This window comes from Hordeum vulgare, chromosome 2H, assembly GCF_904849725.1.
Source record: "Hordeum vulgare subsp. vulgare chromosome 2H, MorexV3_pseudomolecules_assembly, whole genome shotgun sequence".
Lineage (NCBI taxonomy): Eukaryota > Viridiplantae > Streptophyta > Magnoliopsida > Poales > Poaceae > Hordeum > Hordeum vulgare.
In genome coordinates, this window is record NC_058519.1 from 242,791,726 (window position 1) to 242,809,238 (window position 17,513).

Consider the following 17,513-nt stretch of genomic DNA (forward strand, 5'->3'; position numbering starts at 1 on the left):
AACGGGTGCAAGACAGTTTTGCACATGCGGAACACTCGGGTTAAACTTGACGATTCTAGCATGTACAGACATGGCCTCGGAACACAAGTGACTCAAAGGTGGTACATGAGTCATATAGTAGATATGATCAACATGAAGAGGTTCACCATTGAAACCAACTCATCTCACGTGAAGATCAGACTTGGGTTTGTGAATTTGGATCATGTATCACTCGATTCACTAGAGGCACGTCAATTTGAGTGAGAGTTTTTTTATTAATATGATTAACCAAACTCATTATCATGAACAACAGTCTAAGTAATATTTGCAAATTTATGTTATAGATCAATGGCTCACGCAGTAGCACTCCTGAATTTTAATACGTTTCTAGAGATAGGAAAGTTGAAAGAGGATGGGAGTAACTTTGTAGACTGTGCCCGATATCTGAGGATTGTCCTCACAGGTTCCCACAAGGCTTATATCCATGATGCACCGCTTGGTGATGCACCTATCCTCCCGGCGACTAAAGACATTATGAACGTCTGGCAGGCACGGTCTGATGACTATTCAGTAATTAATTGTGCAATCCTGTATGACTTAGAACCGGGACTTCAAAGACGTTTTGAATGTCATGGAGCATATGAGATGTTTCAGAAGTTGAAGTTTATCTTTGAAAAGAAGGCCCGGATCGAGAGATTTGAAACATCCAATAAGTTCTATGCTTGCAAGATGGAGGAGAATGCGTTTGTCAGTGAACACATACTCAAAATGTCTGGTATTCTAACCGGCTGGCTGAGTTGGTAATTGTTCTCCCGCCAAAGGCAATGATCGACATAGTTTTAAAATCACTTCCACCTATATACAAAGGCTTTATGTTGAACTGTAACATGCAAGGGATGCACCAATCAGTCATCAAGCTTGTTGTGATGCTAAAAGTCGTTGAATCAGAAATTTAGAAGGAACATCAAGTGTTCATGGTCAATAAAACAACTAGCTTCAAGAAAAATACCTAGTGAAAGAAGGGTATCTCCAACAAGATTGGAGAAGTAGTTGCCCCTCCCATGGATAAATACAAGGCGGGACCCAAGCTAGAAATTGAGTGCTTGCATTGCAAGGGGACTGGTCACTCGAAGTGTAACTGCCCAAGAATTTCGCCGACAAGAAGGCAGCCAACACCAAACAAGGTTTATATGATATACATGTTATTGATGTGTACCTTACCAACTCTCATTGTAGTGCGTTGGTATTTGATACCAGTTAGGTTGCTCACATTTGCAACTCAATGCAGGAACTATGGAATAGACGGAGGTTTGCGAAGGACGAAGTAACGATGCGCGTAGGAAATGGTTCCAAGGTTGATGTGATCGTCGTCGGCACGTTTGCACTTCAATTGCCATTGGGACTAGTGATGAACTTGAATAATTGTTATTTAGTGCATGTGTTGATCATGAACATTCTATCTGGATCTTATTTATTGCGAGAGGGTTACTCATTTAAATCAGATAATAATGGTTGTTCTACTTATATGAGTAATATCTTTTATGGTCATGCACCCAATGTGAGGGGTTTATTCTTATTGAATCTCAATAGTGATAGCGCACATGTTCACAATATTGACGCCAAAAGATGTAAAGTTAATAATGATAGTACCACTTTCTTGTGGCATTGCCGCTTAGGTCATATTGGTGTAAATGCATTAAGAAGATCCATGCTGATGGACTTTGGGAGTCACTTGATTTTGATTCACTTGACACATGTGCACCATGCCTCATGGGCAAGATGACTAAGACCGTGTTTTCTAGAAAAATGGAGCGGGCAAGTGACTTGTTGGAAATCATACATACTGATGTGTGTGGTCCGATGAGAACCGAGGCGTGTGGTGGATATCATTATTTTCTCACCATCACTGATCACTTAAGTAGATATGAATATATTTAGTTAATGAAACACAAGTCTGAAACGTTTGAAAAGTTCAAGCAATTTCAGATAGAAGTTGAGAATCATCATAAAAACAGTATTAAATTCCTACAATCTGATCGAGGAGGAGAATATCTGAGTTTGGAGTTTGGCACTCACTTAAGACAGTGTGGAATTGTTTCACAGTTGACACCACAGGGGTAATGGTGTGTCCAAACATCGTAACCGTAATTTATTGGATATGGTGGATCTACGATGTCTATTGTTGATTTTTCATTATCATTTTCGGGTTATGTAATAGAGACAGCTGCATTGACTTTAAATAGGGCACCATGAAAATCCATTAAGCCGATGCCATATGAACTGTGGTTTGGCAAGAAACCAAAGTTGTTGTTTCTTAAAGTATGGGGATGAGATGCTCATGTCAAAAACTTCAGCCAGAAAAGCTGGAACCCAAAGCGGAGAAATGAGTCTTCATAGGATAACCGAAAGAGACACTTGGGTATGTTGGGGAACGTCGCATGGGAAACAAAAAATTTCCTACGCGCACGAAGACCAATCATGGTGATGTCCATCTACGAGAGGGGATGAGTGATCTACGTACCCTTGTAGACCGTACAGCAGAAGCGTTAGAGAACGCGGTTGATGTAGTGGAACGTCCTCACGTCCCTCGATCCGCCCCGCGAACAATCCCGCGATCAGTCCCACGATCTAGTACCGAACGGACGGCACCTCCGCGTTCAGCACACGTACAGCTCGACGATGATCTCGGCCTTCTTGATCCAGCAAGAGAGACGGAGAGGTAGAAGAGTTCTCCGGCAGCGTGACGGCGCTCCGGAGGTTGGTGATGACCTTGTCTCAGCAGGGCTCCGCCCGAGCTCCGCAGAAACGCAATCTAGAGGAAAAACCGTGGAGGTATGTGGTCGGGCTGCCGTGGAAAAATCGTCTCAAATCAGCCCTAAAACCTCCGTATATATAGGTGGGAGGGAGGGGGCCTTGCCTTGGGGCTCAAGGAGCCCCAAGGGGGTCGGCCGAGTCCAAGGGGGAGGACTCTCCCCCCCAAACCGAGTTGGACTAGGTTTGGTGGGAGGGAGTCCCCCTTCCTTCCCACCTCCTCCTTTTTTTTCTTTCTCTCTTGATTTTCTTCTCCTTGGCGCATAGGGCACTTGTGGGCTGTCCCACCAGCCCACTAAGGGCTGGTGTGTCTCCCCAAAGGCCTATGGGCTTCCCCGGGGTGGGTTGCCCCCCCGGTGAACTCCCGGAACCCATTCGTCATTCCCGGTACATTCCCGGTAACTCCGAAAACCTTCCGGTAATCAAATGAGGTCATCCTATCTATCAATATTCGTTTCCGGACCATTCCGGAAACCCACGTGACGTCCTTGATCTCATCCGGGACTCCGAACAACATTCGGTAACCAACCATATAACTCAAATACGCATAAAACAACGTCGAACCTTAAGTGTGCAGACCCTGCGGCTTCGAGAACTATGTAGACATGACCCAAGAGACTCCTCGGTCAATATCCAATAGCGGGACCTGGATGCCCATATTGGATCCTACATATTCTACGAAGATCTTATCGTTTGAACCTCAGTGCCAAGGATTCGTATAATCCCGTATGTCATTCCCTTTGTCCTTCGGTATGTTACTTGCCCGAGATTCGATCGTCAGTATCCGCATACCTATTTCAATCTCGTTTACCGGCAAGTATCTTTACTCGTTCCGTAATACAAGATCCCGCAACTTACACTAAGTTACATTGCTTGCAAGGCTTGTGTGTGATGTTGTATTACCGAGTGGGCCCCGAGATACCTCTCCGTCACACGGAGTGACAAATCCCAGTCTTGATCCATACTAACTCAACTAACACCTTCGGAGATACCTGTAGAGCATCTTTATAGTCACCCAGTTACGTTGCGACGTTTGATACACACAAAGCATTCCTCCGGTGTCAGTGAGTTATATGATCTCATGGTCATAGGAACAAATACTTGACACGCAGAAAACAGTAGCAACAAAATGACACGATCAACATGCTACCTCTATTAGTTTGGGTCTAGTCCATCACATGATTCTCCTAATGATGTGATCCCGTTATCAAGTAACAACACTTGCCTATGGCCAGGAAACCTTGGCCATCTTTGATCAACGAGCTAGTCAACTAGAGGCTTACTAGGGTCAGTGTTTTGTCTATGTATCCACACAAGTATTGTGTTTCCAATCAATACAATTATAGCATGGATAATAAACGATTATCATGAACAAAGAAATATAATAATAACTAATTTATGATTGCCTCTAGGGCATATTTCCAACAGTCTCCCACTTGCACTAGAGTCAATAAGCTAGTTCACATAACTATGTGATTCCAACGAATCCAACACCCATATAGTTATGGGGTCTGATCACGTCTTGCTCGTGAGAGAGGTTTTAGTCAACGGTTCTGAAACTTTGAGATTCGTGCGTTCTTTACAAATCTTTATGTCACCTTATAGATGCTGCTACTACGTGCTATTCGGAAATGCTCCAAATATCTACTCTACTATACGAATTCGTTTCACTACTCATAGTTATCCGGATTAGTGTCAAAGCTTGCATTGACGTAACCCTTTACGACAAACTCTTTAACCCCCTCCATAATCGAGAAAATTTCCTTAGTCCATTAGTTACTAAGGATAAATTTCGACCGCTGCTAGTGATTCAATCATGGATCACTCTCTGTACCTCTCAACGTACTTTGAGTCAAGGCACACATCAGGTGCGGTACACAACATGGCATACTTTAGATTCTACGGCTAAGGCATAGAAGACGACCTTCGTCTATTCTCTTTATTCTGCCGTGGTCGGGTTTTGAGTTTTACTCAAATTCACACCTCACAACGCAACCAAGAACTCCTTCTTTGCTGATCTATTTTTGAACTCTTTCAAAAACTTGTCAAGGCATGCATCTTGTTGAAACTTCTATTAAGCGCTTTTGATCTATCTCCATAGATCTTTGATGCTCAACGTTCAAGTAGCTCAATCCAGGTATTCCTTTGAAAACTCCTTTCAAACAACCTTGTATGCTTTACAGAAATTCTACATTACTTCTGATCCACAATATGTCAACCACATATACTTATCAGAAATTCTATAGTGCTCCCACTCACTTCTTTGGAAATACAAGTTTCTCATAAACCTTGTACAAACCCAAAATCTTTGATCATCTCATCAAAGTGTATATTCCAATCCGAGATGCTTGCACCAGTCCATTGAAGGATCACTGGAGCTTGCATACTTGCTAGTATCTTTAGGATCGACAAAACCTTCTGGTTGTATCACATACAATGTTTGCTCAAAGAAACCGTTGAGAAACAATGTTTTGACATCCTATGTACAATATTTCATAAATAATGCATCAACAACTAACATAATTCTAACAGACCTTTAGCATCGCTACGAGTGAGAAAGACTCATCATAGTCAACAGTTTGATCTTGTCAGAAACATCTTTGCGACAAGTCGAGCTTTTCTTAATAGTGATTTATCACCATCATCGTCTGTCTTTGTTTTAAAGATCCATCTTTACTCAATAGTCCTATGACCATCAAGTAGTTCTTTCAAAGTCTACACTTTCTTTTCATACATGGATCCTCTCTCGGATTTCATGGCTTCCAGCCATTTGTCGGAATCTGGGCCCACCATCGCTTTCTCCATAACTCGTAGGTTCACTGTTGCTCAACAACATGACCTCCAAGACAGGGTTACCGTACCACTCTGTAGTAGTATGCGACCTTGTCAACCTACGAGGCTTGTAGTAACTTGATCCGATGTTTGATGATCACCATCATCAGCTTTCACTTCAATTGGTGTAGGCGCCACAGGAACAACTTCCTGCGCCCTGCTACACACTGGTTGAAGTGATGGTTCAATAACCTCATCAAGTTCTACTACCCTCCCACTCAATTCTTTCCAGAGAAACCTTTCCTCGAGAAAGGATCCGTTTCTAGAAACAAACACTTTGCTTTCGGATCTGAGATAGGAGATGTACCCAACTGTTTTGGATATCCTATGAAGATGCATTTATCCACTTTGGGTTCGAGCTTATCAGACTGAAACTTTTTCACATAAGTGTCGAATCCCCAAACTTTCAAGAAACGATAGTTTAGATTTCTCTAAACCTCAGTCTATACTGTGTCATCTCAACGGAAATACGCGGTGCCCTATTTAAAGTGAGTGCGGTTGTCTCTAATGCATAACCCATAAACGATAGTGGTAATTCGATAAGAGACATCATAGTATGCACCATACCAAATAGTGCGTGGCTATGACGTTCAGACACATCATCACACTATGATGTTCCAGGTGGCATGAACTGCGAAACAATTTCCTCATTGTCTTAACTGCGTACCAAAACTCGTAACTCAGATATTCATTTCCATGATCATATCGTAGACAGTTTATCCTCTTGTTCCGACGAACTTCACTCTGAAACGGAATTGAACTTTTCAACATTTCAGACTTGTGATTCATTAAGTAAATACTCCTGTATCTACTCAAATCGTCAGTGAAGTAAGAACATAATGATATCCACTGCATGCCTCAGCACCCATTGGACTGCATACATCAAAATGTATCACTTCCAACAAGTTACTATCTTATTTCATCTCAATGAAAACAAGGCCTTGCTCATGTGGTATGATTTGCATGTCACTTGTGATTCGAAATCAGGTGAGTACAAAGATCCATCAGCATGGAGCCTCTTCATGCAATTTATACTAACATGACTCAAGCGGCAGTGCCACAAGTAAGTGGTACTACCATCATCAACTCGTATCTTTTGGCACCAATACCATGAACATGTGTAACACTACGATCGAGATTCAATAAACCATTGAAGGTGATTATTCAAGAAAATAGAGTAACCATTATTCTCTTTAAATGAACAATCGTATTGCAATAAACACGATACAATCATGTTCATGCTTAACGCAAGCACCAAATAACAATTATTTAGGTTTAACACCAATCCCGATGGTAGAGGGAGCGTGCGACGTTTGATCATATCAATCTTGGAAACACTTCCAACACGTATCGTCACCTCGCCTTTAGCTAGTCTCCGTTTATGCCGTAGCTTACATTTCGTGTTACTAATCACTTAGCAACCGAACCGGTATCCAATACCGTCATGCTACTAGGAGTACTAGTAAAGTATACATCAACATCATGTATATCAAATACACTTCTTTCGACTTTTGCCAGCCTTCTTATCTACCAAGTATCTAGAGTTGCTCCGCCTCAGTGACTGTTCCCCTCATTACAGAAGCACTTAGTCTCGGGTTTGGGTTTAATCTTGGGTCTCTTCATTAGTGCAGCAACTGTTTTGCTGTTTCACGAAGTATCCCTTCTAGCCCTTGCCTTTCTTGAAACTTAATGGTTTTACAAACCATCAACTTATTGATGCTCCTTCTTGATTTCTACTTTCGCAGTGTCAAACATCGCGAATCGCTCAAGGATCATTGTATGTATCCTTGATATGTTATAGTTCATCACGAAGCTCTCACAGCTTGGTGGCAGTGACTTTGGAGAACTATCACTATCTCATCTGGAAGATTAACTCCCACTTGATTCAAGCGATTGTCGTACTCAGACAATCTGAGCACATGCTCAACGATTGAGCCTTTCTCCTTTACTTTGTGGACAAAGAATCTTGTCGGAGGTCTCGTACCTCTTAACAAGGGCACAAGTATGAAATCACAATTTCATCTCTTTAGAACATCACTTATGTTCCGTGACGTTTTACAACATTTTCGGCGCCTTGCTTCTAAACCATTAAGTATTTTTGTACTGAACTATCGTGTAGTCATCAGAAACGTGTATGTCGGATGTTCATAGCATCCACAGACGACGCTCGAGGTGCAGCACACCGAGTGGTGCATTAAGGACATAAGCCTTCTGTGCAGTAACGAGGACAATCCTCGGTTTTACAGACTCAGTCTGCAAAGTTTGCTACTATCAACTTTCAACTAAATTTTCTCTAGGAACATATAAAAACAGTAGAGCTATAGCGCAAGCTACATCGTAATTCGCAAAGATCATCACACAATGTTCATGACAATTAGTTCAATTTAATCATATTACTCAAGAACTCCCACTCAAAAAGTACAACTCTCTAGTCATTTGAGTGGTACATGATCCAAATCCACAATCTCAAGTCCGATCATCACGTGAGTCGAGAATAGTTTCAGTGGCAAGCATCTCTATGCTAATCATATCAACTATACGATTCATGCTCGACCTTTCGGTATCATGTGTTCCGAGGCCATGTCTGCACATGCTAGGCTCGTCAAGCTTAACCCGAGTGTTCCGCGTGCGCAACTGTTTTGCACCCGTTGTATGTGAACGTTGAGTCTATCACACACGATCATCACGTGGTGTCTCGAAACGACGAACTGTAGCAACGGTGCACAGTCGGGGAGAACACAATTTCGTCTTGAAATTTTTTAGTGAGAGATCACCTCATAATTATACCGTCATTCTAAGCAAAATAAGGTGCATAAAAGGATTAACATCACATGCAATTCATAAGTGACATGATATGGCCATCATCACGTGCTTCTTGATCTCCATCACCAAAGCACCGGCACGATCTTCTTGTCACTGGCGTCACACCATGATCTCCATCATCATGATCTTCATCAACGTGTCGCCATCGGGGTTGTCGTGCTACTCATGCTATTACTACTAAAGCTACATCCTAGCAAAATAGTAAACGCATCTGCAAGCACAAACGTTAGTATAAAGACAACCCTATGGCTCCTGCCGGTTGCCATACCATCGACGTGCAAGTCGATATTTCTATTACAACATGATCATCTCATACATCCAATATATCACATCACATCGTTGGCCATATCACATCACAATCATACCCTGCAAAAACAAGTTAGACGTCCTCTAATTTTGTTGTTGCATGTTTTACGTGGTGACCATGGGTATCTAGTAGGATCGCATCTTACTTACGCAAACACCACAACAGAGATATATGAGTTGCTATTTAACCTCATCCAAGGATCTCCTCGGTCAAATCCGATTCAACTAAACTTGGAGAAACCGACACTTGCCAGTCATCTTTGAGCAAAGGGGGTTACTCGTAACGATGAAACCAGTCTCTCGTAAGCGTACGAGTAATGTCGGTCCAAGCCGCTCCAATCCAACAATACCGCGGAATCAAGAAAAGACTAAGGAGGGCAGCAAAACGCACATCACCGCCCACAAAAACTTTTGTGTTCTACTCGAGAAGACATCTACGCATGAACCTAGCTCTGATACCACTGTTGGGGAACCTCGCATGGGAAACAAAAATTTTCCTACGCGCACGAAGACCTATCATGGTGATGTCCATCTACGAGACGGGATGAGTGATCTACGTACCCTTGTAGACCGTACAGCAGAAGCGTTAGAGAACGCGGTTGATGTAGTGGAACGTCCTCACGTCCCTCGATCCGCCCCGCGAACAATCCCGCGATCAGTCCCACGATCTAGTACCGAACGGACGGCACCTCCGCGTTCAGCACACGTACAGCTCGACGATGATCTCGGCCTTCTTGATCCAGCAAGAGAGACGGAGAGGTAGAAGAGTTCTCCGGCAGCGTGACGGCGATCCGGAGGTTGGTGATGAGCTTGTCTCAGCAGGGCTCCGCCCGAGCTCCGCAGAAACGCGATCTAGAGGAAAAACCGTGGAGGTATGTGGTCGGGCTGCCGTGGAAAAATCGTCTCAAATCAGCCCTAAAACCTCCGTATATATAGGTGGGAGGGAGGGGGCCTTGCCTTGGGGCTCAAGGAGCCCCAAGGGGGTCGGCCGAGTCCAAGGGGGAGGACTCTCCCCCCCAAACCGAGTTGGACTAGGTTTGGTGGGAGGGAGTCCCCCTTCCTTCCCACCTCCTTCCTTTTTTTTTCTTTCTCTCTTGATTTTCTTCTCCTTGGCGCATAGGGCACTTGTGGGCTGTCCCACCAGCCCACTAAGGGCTGGTGTGTCTCCCCAAAGGCCTATGGGCTTCCCCGGGGTGGGTTGCCCCCCCCCCTCGGTGAACTCCCAGAACCCATTCGTCATTCCCGGTACATTCCTGGTAACTCCGAAAACCTTCCGGTAATCAAATGAGGTCATCCTATATATCAATCTTCGTTTCCGGACCATTCCGGAAACCCTCGTGACGTCCGTGATCTCATCCGGGACTCCGAACAACATTCGGTAACCAACCACATAACTCAAATACGCATAAAACAACGTCGAACCTTAAGTGTGCAGACCCTACGGGTTCGAGAACTATATAGACATGACCCGAGAGACTCCTCGGTCAATATCCAATAGCGGGACCTGGATGCCCATATTGGATCCTACATATTCTACGAAGATCTTATCGTTTGAACCTCAGTGCCAAGGATTCGTATAATCCCGTATGTCATTCCCTTTGTCCTTCGGTATGTTAGTTGCCCGAGATTCGATCGTCAGTATCCGCATACCTATTTCAATCTCGTTTACCGGCAAGTCTCTTTACTCGTTCCGTAATACAAGATCCCGCAACTTACACTAAGTTACATTGCTTGCAAGGCTTGTGTGTGATGTTGTATTACCGAGTGGGCCCCGAGATACCTCTCCGTCACACGGAGTGACAAATCCCAGTCTTGATCCATACTAACTCAACTAACACCTTCGGAGATACCTGTAGAGCATCTTTATAGTCACCCAGTTACGTTGCGACGTTTGATACACACAAAGCATTCCTCCGGTGTCAGTGAGTTATATGATCTCATGGTCATAGGAACAAATACTTGACACGCAGAAAACAATAGCAACAAAATGACACGATCAACATGCTACGTCTATTAGTTTGGGTCTAGTCCATCACATGATTCTCCTAATGATGTGATCCCGTTATCAAGTAACAACACTTGCCTATGGCCAGGAAACCTTGGCCATCTTTGATCAACGAGCTAGTCAACTAGAGGCTTACTAGGGACAGTGTTTTGTCTATGTATCCACACAAGTATTGTGTTTCCAATCAATACAATTATAGCATGGATAATAAACGATTATCATGAACAAAGAAATATAATAATAACTAATTTATTATTGCCTCTAGGGCATATTTCCAACAGGATATACCTTCTATCCCATATACGAAGGCAAATTGTTTTTCGCTAAGAACGGAACATTTCTTGAGAAAGAATCTCTCTCGAAAGAATTGTGTGGGAGGAAGATAGAACTTGATGAGGTTATTGAACCTTTACTTCAACTTTAGAGTAGGGAAGCGCAAATAGATGTATCTACGGAGCCTACATCAATTGAAGAGGAAGTTAATGATGATGATCATGGAGCTTCGTATCAAGTTGCTATCAAACCTTGTAGGTCGACGTGGCTACGTACTGCTCCCTGGTGGTACGGTTACCATGTCTTAACAGTCATGTTGTTGCACAATAATGACCTACAAGCTATGGAGAAGCGATGGTGGGCCCGGATTCAAACAAATGGTTAGAGGCCATGAAATCCGAGATATGGACTTTGGACATATTACCTGAAGGGCGAAAGGCCATTCAAAATAAACATAACCTACATGCAGAAATACAAACAACTACTCTAAAGTACATGGCAAAGGGTCCCGAACAACATGAGCTTTTTATCTATGGTATTTGAACAATCCAGATGCGCATGAAAATAAATACAGGATATCTAACATATTAGGACAACATGTAAAACTAGGCAAACAGGAGGTCGAACTACTTCAAACATGCATGGAAGTGGAAAAATAACGTTCTACGCGAAAAAATACACAAGATACAAGTATAATACATCGCGACCCGACGCACGGTTAATTATCTAAGAGTGTTTAAAATATGCTTCTATTCGGAAAATACTAAATCGCCCGAATAAATAATATCCACTGGGCCGAAACAGGGCGCGCGCAACTTAGCTATCTTGCGCCACGGGCAAGGAATGGAGGGGCATGGGAGGAGAGAGAGCAGCGGCTTGCTAGGGTTAGGCACGCAAATCGAGGATGAGAGGGGATTTGTTGTCTATTTATAGACACGAGGCTAGGGTTATTCGAATCCGGCTCCGTTTTCGACCATGGGATCACGATCGGACGGCCACGGACACGGGAATGGCTAGGCGGGGATTTGTAGAGTGGCTAGTTGGAGAAGAGAGGGACAACAAGCAACCCGACAACGAGTTTCAAAACAGCAAAAAAACGTCCCACGAAAAACCGAAGATTGTGCCGCTACGGTCGACCGTTCCGGTACCAAACGGACTCCGATTGCGACGAAAATTGGCAGGCGGCCTACCTATATATAAATAAGACCGCACGCGAAGTTTCAACCTAATCAGGGAAAAATTTATACACACTTTTAGAAACAAGGTTTTGACAATGCCACGAGCGCGTGCGTGTGTGGTCGGGCTCAAAACAGGCAACGACGAACACGGAGAGAACTGGCAACTACTAACGGATGCAAGTTTGAAAACTGGCGGCAATGGTGTGCCGATGCAATGAAGATGATGCGCATGATGCGATGATGATGCGATAATTAAAATAATCACACGAGAACAACGAAATACAAGAGGAATCTTCTGGAGTGTCAGTCTCGGCCTGTCACAACTCTCCTACACTACAACAGGATCTCGACCCGAGATCCAAGAATGAAAGGGGAAGAAGAAGAGAAAGAGAAAGAGAAAGAGGTAAAACTTAGTTGCTTCTTGACAAACGAGTGAAACCAATGACTCTTGAAGGTTACAAAGAGATGAAGAATTATATGAGAAACAAGCAAGAATTCACAGAAAATTTCGACAGCACTTCGGTAGGAAAAGAGGACAAAATTCGATACAATGGAAAGGTTATGAGAAGATTCACAACAAACTAACTAAATTGAAAAACAAGGAAAGAACATGATCTTGATGGAACAAGATGATAGATTGAAGAGAGAAACATCACACAACCTCCGTTAGAAAGAATAGAAACTAGCTCTTGACAAGAAAGAACGAAGAAGAAAAATGAGAACTACCGCCACAAGAATCTTGAAGACACCTTGAGAATGAAGAGATCTTGAGCCGCCTAATAGAAAACTTGAATGATGCACTGGAATAATTGAAAGGATTTGAGACCGAAACTTGAAAGTTGAGAACGAAGAAATCATCTGACATGATGGCCTTAGGAGGATCAAGAATGAAACGAACTCAGAAATGCATCGGATAGCAAGAAAGGGATTCTCATGACTGGGAACAATTCAAGATGATTCCACATAGATGAAATGATGAATCTTCAAGAGAATGTACCAAAATTTTAGAGAAACGCTCCTTCGGCCTTCCATACTGAAAACATGGCAAGAGCACCATCAAGAATTAATGAGACACTCTGGAATAAGAACAAGGAAAAGTTGAGCCAATGACGAAAATAAATTCGAAGCGATCTTGAAGAAGGAATATGACTGATGAAATTCATACTTATGTCATAGTTGAAAATAATTAGAGATCTCCGGAAAAGATTAGAAGAGACAAACAAGATCCTGGGAAAAACCTATGGGTTATGGGCCCACTCAAAGAAACCACTGTTGAAAAGATTGCTCACAAAGAGAGATATTGCACAGGTACAAATCAAAACTAGATGAGGTGAGACCCTCGAAATAATTGAAAGGATTGAGAACAAGAACCTCTAAGACATTTTGAACACTCCGGCTAGAACATAGATGGAAGAATAACAAGAGAGGCTTGAATATGAATTTCCAACATGGGAAAGAATTTATGGGATGAAAAGGATATGATGAACACGGATAACTGAATTGAATTCACGAGAAAAGATAACAAGAATGAAGAATGATGAACTAGCAACTCCTCAGAATCTTCACACGAATCACCGGAAACAATACGGAAGAAAGGTGAGAAGAAGCATTGATGAAAAGAAAGGCATTGGATGATAATTGAATCACTGAAGAAAAGGACGGGAGGGCGGGGAAAACAAAGAAAACTTGGACCAGATGAGATCAACTCTGGAACGAAATGATATATTGATCTTGCAAAAAATGGAGAGGATAGAATTCACTTGAAGAGAAGCACACCGGTAGAAAGGAATTGATATGATTACTCCAGTTGACAAGAATTGATAAGACAACTTGATTGAGCAAAATAATTAGCACTCTCATAAAAAATATGAGGAGACCTCTGGGAAAGATGTGAATTCACTACTTGACATCGAAGAAACTCGAATTACCATACTCCAACGAAACAAAGGATGAGGCTTACGAAACAAGCGAGAACAAATTCATGAGAGAGATTTCGTCCGATATTTTCGTGGATGAGGCTCGCACGGGCTCTATCCTACAGTAGCCATCATGTACAAGGCAGTGCACATGACATACGAAGCGTCCCCAAGTCATAGCAAGATACAAGGCTCTTTAAGACACAACGAGAACCACTGTAAAACGACCGTGAACAAATGAATCCACTTGATGTCGAACCCCAACCTAACATCATGCATCTGTTGGAAGATTGTCCTATAAGTAACTACTTGAATTCCCAACTAAGAACTCCCGAGATTTCAGGTCATGCAATCTGGTCCACGGATACAAGAAGTATTATATCACTCAACTCCTATACTAACCCGTCCAGTGTATCACATCCGTCAACACATAACCAGAATCTCGAAAACTCATCTATCCCACACACTCGTAATCACAACGATACTAAGTATGGCGATACATCCGGATCTATCTGCACCAGTACTGGGAAGCCGGACTCCTCTCGCCACTACTAGTATTGAAGCAATTTCGAACATCCTTCATGCAAAGATACTAAGAAATATGAATGATAACGATGTGCTTAAGAATCCCCTGGAGCTCAACTCCCCGGAAGAAATCAAGTTAGACAGGAGGCACCAAGACAGAACTCTGTCACATCGACATCATATAGATTCAAAAATATCCGCGTGATCCTAAATTTTTTTGAGTGAGAAGAGTAGTATAATTAAAATTATTACGTCAAGATTCCTCATCAGAGCATAGGAGAGAACAAAAAAGAATTCTACTCTCTGATATATAACTAGACTCAAAGCAATTTTTAATAGACTCGACTCGGCCAAGTTCGATCAATCAAGGGGGCTCCTAGGTCGGTATTGCTCTGATACCAACTTGTAATGCCCAAGATGCGACCCTATCCTTATTTTGGCGCAAGGGCCTCGACAGGGATAGAAGCGCATCTCGTCGTTTCACAAGAATGGATATCGTTACAAGTACATGCACTGAAGATAAGAGTATATGGAATTGGCTTACACTCGCCACAAGCTACATCAGAGTCACATCAATACTGTACATAATAATCATGAAGAAGAGCAGGGTCCGACTACGAAAGAAAACAAACGAGAAAAGAACGACGTCCATCCTAGATATCCCAGGCTGCCGGCCTGGAACCCATCCTAGATCGACACAGAAGAAGAAGAAACTCCAAATGAACAATCATCACGCTCGCGTCTTAATATCACATAACATGTACCTGCAACTGGTGTTGTTGTAATCTGTGAGTCACAGGGGACTTAGTAATCTCATTTCCAAAGGTATCAAGAGTAGCAAAGCTTAATGGGTGAGGTATGGTTCAGTTTTGAGGCTGCAGCAAGCAACTAAGCATTTATCTAAGGTGGCTAACTGCTACGGCAAGAGACAATAGCGCCAAAAATTGACACGTTGACGGAGACTGGGCTTGCGTTGGTTTTTCCCATGAAGAGCAAACGGTGGTGCAGCATAGGAGCAGTAAGTATTTCCCTCAGTTTGAGAACCAAGGTATCAATCCAGTAGGAGAATCTTGTCAAGTCCAGAGTACCTGCACAAATACAAATGAGCTTGAACCCAACGCTATAAAGGGGTTGTCAATCCCTTCAAGATTGATTGCAAAGTGAGATCTGAAGGCGAAAAGTGCAACGAAGTAAAATAGTAAGGATGAAAATATGGTGTGGAGTAGACCCGGGGGCCATAGTGTTCACTAGAGGCTTCTCTCAAAATAGCAAATACTATGGTGGGTGAACAAATTACTATCGAGCAATTGACAGAACTGCGCAAAGTCATGACGATATCTAAGGCAATGATCATACATATAGGCATCACGTCCGAGACAAGTAGACTGATACTTTCTGCATCTAGTACTAATACTCCACAGATCGACCTCTATCCAGCATGCATCTACTGTATTGAGTTCATGACAAACAGAGTAACGCCTTAAGCAAGATGACATGATGTAGAGGGATAATCTCAAACCAATGATGAAAACTCCATGTGTTTACCTTTGATGGCAACAACACGATGTGTGCCTCGCTACCCCTTCTGTCACTAGGTGAGGTCACTGCACCGTATCAACCCAAAACCAAGCACTTCTCACATTGCAAGAATCATAGATCAAGCTGGCCAAACAAAACCCACAACTCGAAGAGAATTACAAGGATATGAAATCATGCATATAAGAAATCAGAAGACACTCAAATAAGATTCATAGATAATCTGATCATAAATCCACAATTCATCGAATCTCGACAAACACACCGCAAAAGAAGATTACATCGGATAGATCTCCATGAAGATCATGGAGAACTTTGTATTGGAGATCCAAGAGAGAGAAGAAGCCATCTAGCTAATAGCTATGGACCTGTAAGTGTATGGTGAACTACTCATGCATCATCGGAGAGGTCATGGTGTTGATGAAGAAGCCCTCCGTATCCGAATCCCCCCTCCAGCAGGGCACTAGAACGTGCCCCAGATGGGATCTTGCGGAGTAGAAGCTTGCGACGGCGGAAAAGTACTTTTGATGATCTCCTGATTTTTCTACAATTTTTGGGAATATATAGGCGAAAGACCTAGGACAGAGGTAGCCCAGGGATCCCACAAGCCTGGGAGGCGCGCCCCCCTGGCCGCGGCTAGTGGGCTTGTGGGGTCCCTAGTGGCCCCTGTCCTGGTTCTCAGGTTCCTCGATCTTCTTCTGTTTCGGAAAAAATCTTTTTGGAAGTTTCGTTCCGTTTGGACTCCGTTTAAAATCCTCCTCTGAAAAGGGTCAAAAACACGGAAAAAACAGGAACTGGCACTTGGCACTGTGTTAATAAGTTAGTCCCAAAAAGATATAAAAGGCATACAAAACATCCAAAGTTTGACAAGATAATAGCATGAAACCATCAAAAATTATAGATACGTTGGAGACGTATCACTAACATACGAGTACAAGAATAAAAGAGGGGGATGATCTACGCATAGCGGACGTGATCTACTAATGATCAAATGAATGATCCTGAACACCTACTTACGTCAAACATAACCCCACCGTGTCCTCGATCGGAGAAGGAGCTCAAGAAAGAGACAATCACGGTTACGCACTCAGTTGGCAAGTTTTAATTAAGTTTACTTCAGATCATCTAGAACCGTATGTTAAACAACTGCGAGCACGGCTTTCTGAAAGATTTAACTGTGGGCACGGCTTTCCGAAAGATTTAACCCTGCGGGGGTGCTCCAACTGGTCCATCACAAATTACCACAAGCTGCATAGAAATCCTCGATCACGAAACTCGCGATCTCGTCGGACTCCTTAGTGGAAAACCTCAACTCTCAGATTACCCAAA